The sequence below is a fragment of the Epinephelus fuscoguttatus genome, linkage group LG1 (genome assembly GCF_011397635.1).
Source record: "Epinephelus fuscoguttatus linkage group LG1, E.fuscoguttatus.final_Chr_v1".
Classification (NCBI taxonomy): Eukaryota; Metazoa; Chordata; class Actinopteri; order Perciformes; family Serranidae; genus Epinephelus; species Epinephelus fuscoguttatus.
The window spans coordinates 19,577,547-19,591,466 of record NC_064752.1 but is presented as its reverse complement, the minus strand read 5'-3'; the positions used below and the strand labels follow the sequence as shown (position 1 = coordinate 19,591,466).

Sequence of the window (13,920 nt, the reverse complement as noted above, 5' to 3'; positions counted from 1 at the left end):
GTGCACAGCATACCGGACGACGCTGTGTTATTGAGCGAGCGCACCTCAGAGCCAGCTGTAATCTCATTGGCTGTATGTAAAATAATATCGCGCGCTCGTAGCCAATCTTGAACCACTAAACGCTCACACAGCGCCAGCTATTTTTCATCCGCTTAAAGCGCCAGGAGGACGTATGATCATTGGCAGCACCGGGCAACTTAGCGCCTATTTATGACTGTTAATTTGTAAAAGTGCACGGCGGAGTTCTTCTCTGTGCTCCTATTTACCTAAATAATGTGAAGTTATCCATATTTGTATCCCTCCCTCGAGAAAAGGCACAACTCCTGCTCTCTCTGCAGTTCACTCCAAAAAAAACTCACTAGAGCTGTCATCACGTCGCTGCAAGGTGAGTGATGTTGTGTACCTTAAATGCAAATATGAGATTTTTTTTCCTCATTGTATGGTCTGACAGTTTTCTGTTGTGAAATATCACATCATTTCAGGATATATCTACTGCAACATAAAGCGTCTCTATTGTTTAGTTCACCTACTGTGGTATTACTGCAACTATATAAACTGTGGTTTGGATTTTAAGGTAGTCATTAGACAAATCAAGTGAAATAGGATGTAAATTTATTGAGGTAAATACTTAAAAAAAATGTTCAAATTGTTAAATCACGGCATTTTATCATGTGTCACATCTGGTTATATGGGCACTTAAACTCATCACTCATCAGAAGCAACTCTTACCAATATGAATATGATTGTCACTATATATTTCAGTGTTTAATGGCTTTTTATCCATTTTTTCCGTTCTGTACATTTTTAGATTTTGAATATGCTTTATTTTGAAAAATTCATTTTGTATTTGTTCATTTTAAAGCTGATTTAAACCTTCAAGTTTGTGCAAAAAAGTTGTATACCATTGTTGCAAATCTAATACATAGCAACACAACACAAGTCCTGCCTCCACAAAGGGGCAATGTATTTAGCAATTACTAAAATAGCAAGCCCACTTTTTCCAAAACAACTCATTTTTCCACATCAGAGTGTCAAACCACATGCAGCCTTCACTGTCACAACCGCTTTAACTCAGCTGCACAAGAGCCACAAAGTGCTACAAACCCAGCATGCACTAAAAACACTTTAACCTCCAACCATTTGTTGTGGAAAAGCACTTTCCACTTTCCACACACTTCCCCCGCCCATGTATATGCATGCTTTCTGAATGGACTTAATTCTTTCTTTTAATGTATGTACACCTTGTCCTTCAGTGGATGCTGCATTCTCACATATGTCATCATCACAGTGGTGCAGACTCCATGACCTCATTTTGGTCATGTCCACTTCCCAGTGATTAAATGTCACAGTGATAAGAATCGCTAATCTCAACACTTTACATATGACAGAGCTCCTGGCGTGCAGAAATATTTGCATGCATACAGCGAGCGAGTTTGAGCCCATGATTCTCAGAAAGTGCTTGGACAGGTTAACCACAGGGTGTGATGAAAACAGTTTGACGCACTGCATTTTTGCTGTTTCATAATCTTTTCTTAAGTCCATGCAAAGCAGGAGATTTGCTCCCCTTTTCGCCAGCCTGTGACGACACAGGCTTGGAAGATTATTCTCCGGTTGCAACTTTTGCTGATTAAAAGTGCCCTGTACCATGTGCAGTATTAGCAGGAGGGTGACAAGTTCGCTGCAACTGCTGGCGTGCTTCACAGACTTATTGTTGTGGAAGCAGTGTCAAAGACAGATTGAGAGACTTTTTCATTGTGGTGTGTTGTTAGTCAGATTATTCTACCACTTGGGACATTTGAGAAAATCTGTGGTCTTTCTGGTGTGAGAGAATTGTGTGTGCTGGCATGCTATCAGCAATGGAGCAGCATAATACAGCAGCAGATGAGAAAGCACAGCTCAACCTCATGTGACTTATCTGTTTTGTACTGTACAGACTAGGTGGCAGCCACAACACAACTGTCTCCCTGCATGCAGTTTTGACAGATGGCCCTTCAAAATAAACTCCTACATCTGACAGATGGATTTTTTTATTTTTTTATTTTATTTTTTTGTATTCCTGTGCTGGATTGTCTCCTCAGATTGAATGTGTCTGATGAAGGTACTTAATTCTGTGTCTGTCTTGTCAATATGATGCACATTACGATACAGGAGTTATGATTTGATATACTGCGATATTTTGTGATAGTGTAAGCAAGGTGAGATATTAGGAAACCGTCATAGTGTAAAGAACACACCAACATGTGCTTAAAACAAGTTTACTTTTACTATGTTACGTCCAATCTGATAATAAATAAATAAATGATAGATAAATTAAATAAAGGTGCTTGCAGGATTCTTTACAATATAAACAAATTAAGAAAATAGAAATGGTAAAAACTGTAAATAAAAAATGGATTTGGTGTTTTTGAGAATCAATACAGATACAGCATAGTATTGCAATATTTTTGTGTGGCAATATCATATCGTCGCACAGTGCCAAGTATCGTTTTTTGATTATGTAAATAATCAAATATTATCAACATGAATTAAACTTTAGGTAGGCTACTAGAACAATATAGTCCATTGCTATTTCAGTCCTCTAGATAAATTCTGCTGAAAAATAAATGGCTGAAGTGAGATGAACAGACTGAAAACTTTATCTTATTAGATAAAAACAGATGTTGCCAATGTTTTCCTTTGGGGACATAATTTACATTTGAAAAAAGGTAATAAATTGCAATATATTTTATACTTGAGTGTACTGATATTATCTTACACCTTTACTTAACTTGTCAAAATTGTAAACTTTCTTTCAACTCTGGTCTCTCAACTCTTTCTGACCCCGTTTCTGTGTCAGGAAAAAAGTTCTCATGACCCAAAGTTGTCATGTGGTATACTTTCAAGAGCAAAGGGGCCCCAACAGATTATATAAGAACTATGGTATATTCAAAACACACTCATTTATATAAATGATGTATTAAATACATCAGTATGTACACTGTGAAACTATTGCAGTCTAATACAACAGTCCTGCAATTAATAAAGTTGAGTCTATAATCAGCTTGTTGTTGCAACTGTTTTAGAGAGGTGGTGATTTAACTTTGTGGCCATTCTGTAGGCTGCAGTTTTTAGCGCTTAAACCGGGTCTCCTATTTACTCACCACTGTATTGTATATATAAAAGCAGCTTACCAGTTCACAACCACTGTATAGTACAGTAGCTCCACCTACACCCACATCTGTGCTCCAATTTAATCCAGTTTAATCCCGCATTTACTTTGCTATCTGTGCAATGATTAGTGCTTTCTCTAGCTTGTAGTGTGCAAAGGTATGAAACTAAAAACATCACCCAGAAACTGAGACAATGATAAATATTTTTGTCATACAGGCCTGAAACATTGCTCTCATTTGATAAGTGTCCACGCTGTTTCACATAAAACAGAATGAAACAAAGTTTGCGTCAGAGCTGAAAAGATTAGATGATCATATTATTAGTCGATCAACTGAAAAATAGACAGCAAATATGTAATTTATAAAATATTTTAGTCATTTTTCAAGTGGAAATGGTTCAAAAATGCTGAACCTTCTCTAGTTTCAGCTCCTGAAATGGGAAGATTTGCTGTTTTCTTGACCATATATCATTTTAAACTGGATATTTATGGGATTGGTTTTTTGTACTTTTGGTCAGAGAAAACAAAATGTTTGAAGGCATGACATGTGTGCTCTCTTAAATAGGGTTAGTGTTAGGGTTAGTATTTTAGTTGCAGCCCTAGTCTGCCTATGCATATCAAGTGAATTTAAGAAAAACTGGAACTTGTTCTTAGAAAAACAACCGCACCAAATATTTGAATTAACAGACCTGAAGGCACCGTGTAAACACTTCTCCAGTGTTTGACACATCCTAACCCCTTATTGTTATTTGTGCAGAGTTCCTTTATGGAACAAATAACCCCCTTTAACCCTGTGAAGGCATCAAAGCTGTGTCTGCGTGTGTGCCTCTCCTCTGTAGTGTTTGCCTTGGGAGGTTTAGCTGCTCATCCTTGTGCCCCAACAGTATCGTGCTCACTTCAGCTGCACGGGGCTGAAAGTGGGTCTTTGACTTGCCTGATAGCTTTTGACAGCTCACTCTCATCCCCGGTGGATCAATGGAGCTCAGCGCTCTTCATTAGAAACATCAATGTTCCGCACATTCCCACAGGCTCTGCAGCAACCCACCAAGCCCAGTCGGAGAGCGAAGCTTATTTTGTTACCCACCGAAAGATCCTTCTTGACTTCTGTGTGACATTTTATTCTCTTCAGTTGAAGAATATTGTGGGAATATGGTGAAAGAGGAATACCTTGGGTTTTTTTGCTATTAACTGACAGTTGATAAATGAATATTAGTAACAACATGTTGGTCAAACATCACCTTAAAGCTGAAGCTGATGATTTTTTAAAAATAGCTTTTGGTCACCATATCCACACATTAGTACCTGAGACATAATCAGTGAAAACAATCATGTCCCTTTGCCTCCTTGTAGCACTTAACGGCATTACTGCACATAAACGAAAACAACCAATCAGAGCAGAGGAGTGTCTCATGCAGCTGTCAATCATTCAGTTGTGGCTGTCAAACTAGGCAGCGCTGATCAAATATAAATCAAGACTATGTTACTCTATGGCCTTTTTCCCACCTCAGATGTTTTCAGATACATATTTAAGTGTACTGTTTAGCTGTTAAATGAGAAAGTTTGTGACCCGGCCACCGTGTTGAAGACTGTTGAGCCGAAACAGAGCACCGCCCACCAGCTGCAGTCAATTTTCATACCTGTGAAACCGGTATACTGTTGTAAGGATGGGTATCTAACTTGGTACTTTGATGGGTACTGACCGAATTGTGTCAGCGCTACCGAGTGCCAATTCACGTTCTATCTACCATCTGTCGGTGCCAAATTTTGGTACCTGAGAGCACATCTGAGTGAGAGCCCCGTTTCAGGAGGCGAAAATGCCCCAGAGCCGGACCCAGATCCACCGGCAATGGGTTTAACTTCAGGCAGGACGCACTATGTTGCACCAGTGGAGCTCTTGAAACGTCGGGTACAGGAGGTGATAGTTTCAGAATTTGGCCTATTTTCTTTTGTATTTTATTTTGGAAATAGCCCAGTGTCACTTCTGTTTACTTCTAATTCAATTATAATTCACTTATTCCACATATTTGTCGGATATGTCTAAACAGAGAGTGAGAGGGCTGAGCAGACACACCCCACCCACACTCGAACAGAAACACACAAGCAGACAGATAGAAGTAAGATTGGATGTGTGATTAGAAAAAGAGAAAGAGGGTGTGCTTCGTCACCCCTGCAGCTTGTTTAAAAAATACATTTTTGTTTGTACAAAGAAAGTAAAGTACCTGAAAAATGTACCGTTGGGTAGCAGTACCAAATTTCAGGTACTGGTACTGATACCGGTAACAGTATCGGTTGAAATGAGAATGATACGCAACCCTGTACCGCTGCAACCCTTGCTGTAATATTAATACATTCATGAATATTATCTTGGTAAGCAATTTATAGATTTATACCTTCATACTTTTTCACAAGTAAAATCAGACTTATTTTATGCTGTATTTCTCATTCATAATAAAAGTTGCTTATTTAAAGAAGTGTTTTTCATGAGCTTATTTCTCTCGCTGGAATAAGCATGTAAGTGTTTAACTAGTGGCATATTTTTCACCTTCCATTTTTTCTATAAAATGTACAAGCTAATTAAAAATTGGATGAATTAATTCTTTCAAGTGTTTAAAATGGCCCTCCAGCAATCCTGCACTACTTTGCCTAACTGGGAGACGCTGGTCTGTCTGGTTGTTGTTTATATTCAAATGGAGGAAATGAGAACTTGAATAAGAGTGAATTCTCTCTGAAGAAGTTTGCTATGTGTCGATTCGGGCTGCTGGGTTCATTGTAAACACAAGTGTTGCGTCAGCAAACGCTTGAAATGATGGCATCACACATATGAGATGTTGTTATGTGCAACAAGAAATAAATAACACACACACTGGAGACACTGGAGATGATAGTTGGTCACAGAGGTTGTTGTCATGATGACAGGAGAGAGCATGAGCCAATGGGTGCTCCACTGTCATCATCTGCTTTTTGATTGGCTCACTGACAATTTACACAGCTAATCACTGAAGGAATCCGGCCCACCTGTTTAGTCACACACACACACACACACACACACACACACAAAGAGAAATAGATTCATACACACGTTCACACAGGCAGCTAGCTGTCACACTGGGAAAAGCAGTGTGTGTTTCAGTGTCTCTCTCTCTGGTCTGATCATCAATAATGCATGGCTTTGGGAGGATGAAAGGCTGTTTTGGCTTGAGGCATGTGTCTCATATGGAGAGAGAGACATCAGCACTGCTAGTTCTGTACATCCATAGACAAAGTGAATGTTCCTTCACGTGGCTGTCCTCAGTAGAACTGCTGAGAGTTGACTGATCTCAGGCTAAATGTTTAAATTAGTTGCTTAATTAATAGTAGAAAAGTGTTGTGTTTTTTGTTTCTTTATCATAGTTTTTGCTGTCTGAATTGAGGCTCCAAGGACTGTAGAGCTGCAACAATTAGTCGATTAACCAATTAGTCAATCGACAGAAGTTTAATTTGCAACTATGTTGATCATCAAGTCATTGTTTCTCATTTTTTAAAGCAAAAAAAGCCAAACATTTGCTGCTTTCATTCATTTTAAATGTGATAATTTAATGCGTTTCTTTGTCATACAATAAAATAAACTGAATAGCTTTGGATTTTTGGACTCTTGGTCGTATAAACAAAGTATTTGAAGACATTTCCTTGGGCTCTGGGAAATTGCACATTGCCAGCAACGTGTTGCATTTTATTGACAAAATGATTATTTAGGAACATTATTGGCAGATTAATTGATAATGTAAGTAATTGTTTGTTGTGATACTAACTGATGTATGCAGCTAGTTGGTAGTGGCTGATGGGAATGTCTAACAGGAAAATACAAGTAGCAAGCCCTGGCAGTTTGCATATCCACAAACGCCTGGGAAGTGCGTGTCTAATAATTATGGCTTTTGAATGACAGATATAATACATTGCTCAAGAGAGAGGCAGACCCTAGCCATGCTGGATCGCGGCTCTGCACCGAAATTTTTGATGTTTGGATGCAGAGCGGAATAGTGGCCAAATTTATTTGCGGGTAAATAAAGTGTGAGTATCTCTCCACATCTGGAATTGTGGCCTACTTCAAATCCCTTGTTGTCAGAGGGATGTCCAAGCACGCTATTTTCTTTAAACTACTTAAATGAAGACATGGAAACAGGCTAAAATGTTATTTAAAAGTTATGGAAAAGTTAAAAAAAAAAAAATTGGTAAAAATGTGTGGGAATCCTGAAAGAACAAAGGCTGACTGTTGCTTAACCTCATGTCGCCTGTCCATCGCTAAGACTACAGCCAACAGCCAACTAGCTCGTACGTTCTGCACCATAGTGAGAGGATGTAACTCTCCATACCAGCAGGTGGCAGTAGTCTGTATTTGTCATTAAAAAAGTAAAACCAGAAGACTGGCAGGACAGATTCAAGATGCTAGTTAGCAAGTGATCCCATTACCAAGGCAACCCAATGTTGAAAGAGCAAGTGATATTAACCTTGCACCAGTGAACCACAACACAATCAGTTACGAACCATTTCTGCTGAAGAGCTTTATTGCAAGAATATAACCTTTTACTAACAAGTTCGTTTTGATCTCACGCCCTCTTGACTTTAGTCATTTGTTTACTTCAACATGCTGAATCGGCCAACAAGCAACTGACAAAGGCCGACTAGTGCCAACAGTGCAAAGAATAAGGTGACAGATGCTCACCGACAGCCAGACAGTGACTGATGGCTGACCATCAGCTCGGTGAGTCAGGGCCCTCGAAGGATAGAGTGTGTCATGTGTTGGGCATATTGTAAAGCCTTCTGACACAAAAAGGTTATTTGGGGCTATATAGAAAGAAATTTGACTTCACTTTTGTTGCAGCTGAATTTACATTAAAGTTGCTGATGGTTATTTTATATCCATTATAAAAGGACTGGAGTCATCAAAGTTTAAGATTTCACTGTGATCATTTAATCTGTTTCAGGTGTGGTTTAGGGTCATAACTCATGGTGTGGTTTAGCATTGATTTTAGGAAAATTTCAAGGAGCTTCTGCGCTTAATCCATGACACACTGCTGTGTTACAACTCCTTTTACCCGTAATGATGTGGATACATACATGATGCAACACTTCGCCTCCCACAGCCTCACCTGACTTCAAGCTGGGGCTCAAAACAGTCGGTTGAGCAGACCAACCATTGGATGCTTGTTTGCATGAGAAAACAGAGGAGCCTTTGGAAACTACAGCACTCCACATGGGCCAAAAACCTTATTGTGCAATGTTGAGCGAAAAATAATTTTGTATGCACCTTGTGATTCAGATCTGCTCCAAAATTTTGTGGGTTTTTCCTTGTCGGACCATTAATTTTTCCATAATCCTGACAAACAAACACACCAAATTGAAAATATATACCCTTCTTGGCAGTGGTAACAATAGAGATAATGCACAGACAGCATGGCTCATGTCACTGTAAAGCACTAGTAGCAGCTGTTTGGCTGACACAGATATTAAATCAGCAGTTCTGTTAGCTTTAAGTGTTTCACTTTTTGCTTATTTTTGTGGTGATTAAAGTTACAGAGCAGCGGGTACCATTTGGAGCAACTTCTCTCTCATTTTCCTCCGAAACCCTTTGGTTATAGACATTCATATTATGTAAATACAGTACAGTCTGCGTGCGTACATGTGTGTGTGTTTTCTATGTGTATATGGATGTGGGAGTGCATGCTAAAGCCCTTTGAAGTTCCTCATTCACTCTATACTCCTCTTCCCCATGTCTCATCTCTCTTTGAAGACCATGTAGCCATGATTATTAAAGCTGCCCTCTTTCCACTTCAAGCGTATGGAATGAATATGGATATGATATGACACCAAACTTTCCACCGACAGCCTTCACTCCTCTCCCGTCCTGCTGTGTGGTGAAGTTTGATCAGCCCTGCGATCTTAAACAATCTCCGTGGGAGCTAAACTCCCCTTGGCTTTGGGTTGAGGCGTGAGCTATTTGGAGCAGTTTATGACATTGCTTCTTCAAAATGATACGGAGCCACAGGGGAACGTCGCAACTTCTTTCTCAGTTTATTCATAAAGCTTGTCCTTTTCTGGCATCATCACAGCAGGTGCTCTGTGTCCTTAGCCAGCTTTGTAAATTCTTTCTAAACATCATCTGCTTGTTTCATCCCCAAACCATATAATTTATTACACGGTAATTTGCATTCATCACCTCTCTCCCAGAGTGTCCTCTAGCCTCGGGGTATTTTCAAGGGTGTCATGATAACATTATCTTAAGGTGGTTTTGCATGCATTCCTTAGCCCTTCAACTACATATTGAAAACACTGACGCTTTTTCCAAAGTGTACCATATGTTTTTATACCTCCCTCAGTTCTGCCCTTGAACACACAAACAAAGAAAGTTGCTCACAACTGTGGCACAATGTGATGATAATGCCACTTTCACAAAAACATTTTAAGTTCCCTGCACTGAAGAAATAGTTTTGCTCATCTTTACTGAACTTGATGTTTAACCTTCACTGTGCAGAAGGAAGCATGTGCACAGTTTGACACCAGAAGGCTGTTTTCACATTCTTCTGCTAAAAGGGTGAAAGTTTCTCTGAGCTCACCTTAAATCTGAGTTTCACACACGTACACAGACGAGCGTGATTTTGTAACAAGTTTGATGTGGAAACTTGAACTTGAAACCTCCAGCATGCAAACACTGAAACTGTTATCTCTATAAACAGATATCTGCATGAACATGCAAAATCTGTCGGTACAGCAGGACGAGATTTTGGCATTGGAAACATTCTGATTTCAGTTTGTAGTCTGAGTCGTGCTGACCAGTCAGGCTTGAGCAGGCTTTGGTTGCATGCAGGTGAACAGCCTGTGTGTAGAGCAAAAAGGAAGGAATGCATCGACAGAATCCAGTAGTGGAAGCCATCGCTACACTGAAAGTCCCGAAACATTGGTCATGAACCCCAGTGGCTAAATCAACGTCAGACTGATAGCCGAAGGGTTCCAAGATTGCTGAAAATGGACCTATCAGGAAAACAGGAGACATCTTGTTTGGTTAAACTTTTGAAATAAACAACATTTAGATATTCATAGATTCTTATTTTTAATGACAGAGAAGGAGTAGATGCAGTTTAAAATTTTAACTAGTTAATCAGACTTTTTTGTAAAAACTAGGGCTCAGAATTGTTTAAAAAATTAGGATACCATCACTAACCAGTACATTTAAAGTGATACAGATACCAATAGAGCTCTTTATTCGATAATGTGAATTGAGTGGCTTGTGGTACAGCAATACTTGAAAATTTTAGTAACACCTTGGCGCGTTGGACTTCCAACTTCTTACAATACACCGTGCCCTACTTCACTAAACCACAGACTGTATGGGCTGTGGCTGCTGCTGCGGAAGTGTGAGCTCCACGTGGGGGACCATTATGGGAGTCTGGCCACCTGCGCACACACTGGGCTAACCTTTAACATCTCATGGCTAACAGGTTTGACAACAGTTGACCCAGTTTTGTGTCAGTGTCAGTTTGTTGGGACCATTTCACAGATCAGAGTTGGATTTTAGCTGCTGCTGCGTTGTGCTAACCAAGCAGATGTTGAATTGAATGTTCCTCGGAAGAACAGCTCCAGTGTTGGCAGCAACAGAAAGTTTTCTGACCCAGTGGGACATCTGGATGGTCCCAGATCAGACCCCACCTTCATCAAAAAGAGAGTATTTTCATATATATATACAAAATAAGTCTGGAGGGAATCTTTAAGCTTTAAGCAACTAAATATTCGCCATGATGGATTATCAATCTCAAGCGTGCTTCACGTGTATTTTTTAACCTTAGTGACAAGAGCTGAACGCCATGGCTGTTTGGAAATTGGGATGTAAATCTAGAAACTGACTTTGGAAGATGGTTGATAAAAACATGTGAAACCACTAGGAGGGCAGATAATCCCTAAAGTATTTAATGTGGTTGCCTTTCAGGATTGTTGATTTGACTGAAAATGTAAAATGTTGATGGTATAGCATCACATCCGAGTCCTGTAGTGACGATCAGTTATGTGACACATTTTATATTAAATCTGAACCATATATCCCCTTAAAGTAGTCAAACAAATCCTTGGATGATTTGCATGAACATAATGTCCGCTGCTCCACTGCTAGCAGCCATTTGGTGGAACGATGTGGTGGATCTCTGATGTCCAGTGACATTGTTGACCAGCCAGCTCTATGCATGGATCGATAGCTCGATCAATAAACTTGCCTGCTGGTTGCTTTTGTGTGGTCAGCACACAGGACCTCCGTAGCTCTGTTTCTCACTGTTGCTATGTTCCTCTTCCTCAAGTTCAAACATGGTTTATTTGCATGAGTGGGTACCAGCCAGCTGACGCTCTCTCTGTCACTTCCTATAATTTTATCTCTCAGGCAAAATGCTGGCTAAATGGGGGAAGGTAGGGTTAGCGAGGGTTCAATGAGTAGAGGCAGGATCATTTCGCTGCATTGGATTAACTGTGTGTTTGTGTGCATGAGAGAGAGTGAGAGATTTTGTGGTTTTCTGCAGGAGGGAGTTGCTACGGTAGCTTGTGTCAATTTAATTGGTTTTCTGACCCACCTTTTTCATATAACTGTCAGTGTTTGCTCTCTAATCTTTGTCAGGCCAGCAGTGACTCTTCAGTTTGGGCTGGAGGGCAGTTGATTTAAAATGTTTTAATATTTTTCTCATGTTGATTTTTTTAAGGTTTATCAATGTGGTTGGATGCATGGGTTTGACTGCAGAGTGAGCTGGTGACCTTGTTGACTAGAAACTCTCACACTTCAGGACCATGGTGAGTTGCTCGTCCTTCTCTCTGTCTCTCTCTCTCTGTCTCTCTCGCATGCATGCACGCACAAATTGTCTCTATTTCTTCGGCTCAGTCTGACTTGCATGCACACACAGTCTGAGTTGCAGTGAAAGCACTCAAGCAAAGCCAGACAGTCAAAGTTTTTTTCCGCTTCTGTCTTATTTGCTCTCATTTCTTTCCATACTGTTTTTCATTATTCCTTCCCTCCAGTGGTTTCTCCTCCATCTCTCTATTTGTGTTGTTGACACCACAACATAAGCCCTGTGCCCTCAGCCCCTGGCACAAACCACCGTTGCCTCTCAACAGCCGTGACGGGGTGCCTCTGTCCGTCTCTGACACCATATGGGCCACTCTGTATGTTTGGGTGTATGACGCCAGTGCCCTCTCCGCTGCCATCTGACCTGCAAATGGAAACACAGTCTGGCCTCATTTTTCCTTTTTTAGATCCTAATTTGTTATCCTCACAATTTGCTCTTTCTTCTTTTTTTTTTCTCATCTTCACCACTGATGAACTCTGACTCTCGGTTTTGCTATTTGCGACAGTGATGCTAGAATTTGTCGTCAAATAGTCATTTCGGTTGTGAATCAGATGCAAGAACTATAATTAAAACCTTGAGTCATGGAGTGAGGAAGGACTACGCCATTTCTGACTTATCATGTCTCACTTTAGCGAGCAGTCTGCGCTGTTACACTCTGGGAGCATCGTCCAAGTGCCCAAACGCTGAATAATAAAACTCTGGACTTTAAGCCTGCTGTAACAGCCTAATTTGCACACGAGATGATAAAGTCTCCTGTGCCTTTGTAGGACATTTGTTCCTGTGCCGATGAGTAACTTGAGGTTGCTGAGCAAACTAACAGGATGCACACCAAACTTCTGCTAACTAACTCAACAAACATCAGATCAGATAAAGTTAGATAAAGCTTGGCCTGTCATGACAACTGCCTTTGTTGTAATATATTGTCCCAGAAATAGTTGTGATGAACAACATCATTGTCATTTTGAGACCATTTTATGTCACATAATGATAATAGCATAATAATCCAAGCACATCCTTTAAAGAGCAGAAAATGCCTGCTGTTTATTCTGACATCATGTTGGCTAAAATTTTGGTGACATCTTTACGTACACACTGTGGACAGTATCGCACAATACATGGACCTGACTTTGATCATTTTGCTGATCTCACCAATTCCACAACATAATTATCGTGACAGGCCTAGACAAAGCTGCACAGTAGCTGGTTATCATTCATTGATTGTGTGTTCTGAGCGGTAAAGAGAGACAGGAAAAGACAAACAGGTGTGCAGCAGTATCAGATGAGCTCTTCCTGTCTGTGTGGAGAGAAGAACTCATGATAAAAACCATCAACAGGTTGTATAATCGGCGCTGCTGTACATATTCTTTAAACTCGGGGTATGATGTCATTCTTCCCTGCCCATCTCTATAGTAAATTACACTTTACTGAAGCTGTGCAGTGAGACTGTTAAGCCCAAAACAAACACTACTCTCTGCTTGAAGGCTCAGCTAGTCAGTAATTAATGCTACTCACAGAGCTGCACAGCAGTCAGATGGGGCAACAGGGCAACTCAGCATCACTTACTGTATTTAAGCACAATAGGCTCTACCTGCTGTCAGCACTTACAGGCTGTAACTGAACTGTCTGAGATGATTCACCTCAGAAAAAAACAATTGGCAAGATGGAGAGGATATGACCCAAACTGTGGTTGAACCTCGATGTACGTATGCAGCTTCCTGTTTGCTTGCTCGCCTTGTACCTCTGACTTTTGCCTGTGTCCCTCTGAGTTCAGCTGCAGATTTTAGAAGAGGGTTTTAGAGCACTTGAAAATGATACAGTAATTCTAGTTCAGCTCATCAATATAAAAATGTCCCAGGACTTTATTGTTAGTAAAATTTTCCCAGAGCAAAGCCTCAGTGGCATTTAATTTAGACTAGATGA

The 13,920-nt window shown here is 40.2% G+C and overlaps 1 protein-coding gene across 2 annotated transcripts in view; it reads left to right on the top strand.

Moving 5' to 3' along the window:
• Positions 1 to 128: 128 nt before the first annotated feature.
• arhgap9 (Rho GTPase activating protein 9) overlaps positions 129 to 13,920 on the top strand; it is a 69,658-nt gene continuing 55,866 nt past the window's right edge. For both annotated transcript variants that reach the window (XM_049577293.1, XM_049577285.1), the window contains exons 1-2: positions 129 to 385; positions 11,860 to 11,947. The gene's annotated coding sequence lies outside the window, so the exon portion shown is untranslated. The remainder of the gene's footprint in view (positions 386 to 11,859; positions 11,948 to 13,920) is intronic.